Source organism: Dicentrarchus labrax, unplaced genomic scaffold (assembly GCF_905237075.1).
Source record: "Dicentrarchus labrax unplaced genomic scaffold, dlabrax2021, whole genome shotgun sequence".
NCBI lineage: Eukaryota > Metazoa > Chordata > Actinopteri > Moronidae > Dicentrarchus > Dicentrarchus labrax.
In genome coordinates, this window is record NW_026136706.1 from 22397140 (window position 1) to 22397345 (window position 206).

The window sequence follows — 206 nt, forward strand, 5'->3', positions numbered from 1 at the left end:
ATTGAATTTAATCTAGTCTTCATTTTACATTTCTGGAGTGTCATTGCTTATATCAAGTCCCAGATAGTGTTCAGATATTGTCAAGTCAAAATGTATGCTAGTTCCATCAATTGACAGATGAAATGATGATGATTACACAATATTGTGCTTGTTTGTGAAAGGGATCTCCCCCCCCAAAAAAAAAAGATTAATTATGCAATCCTTTT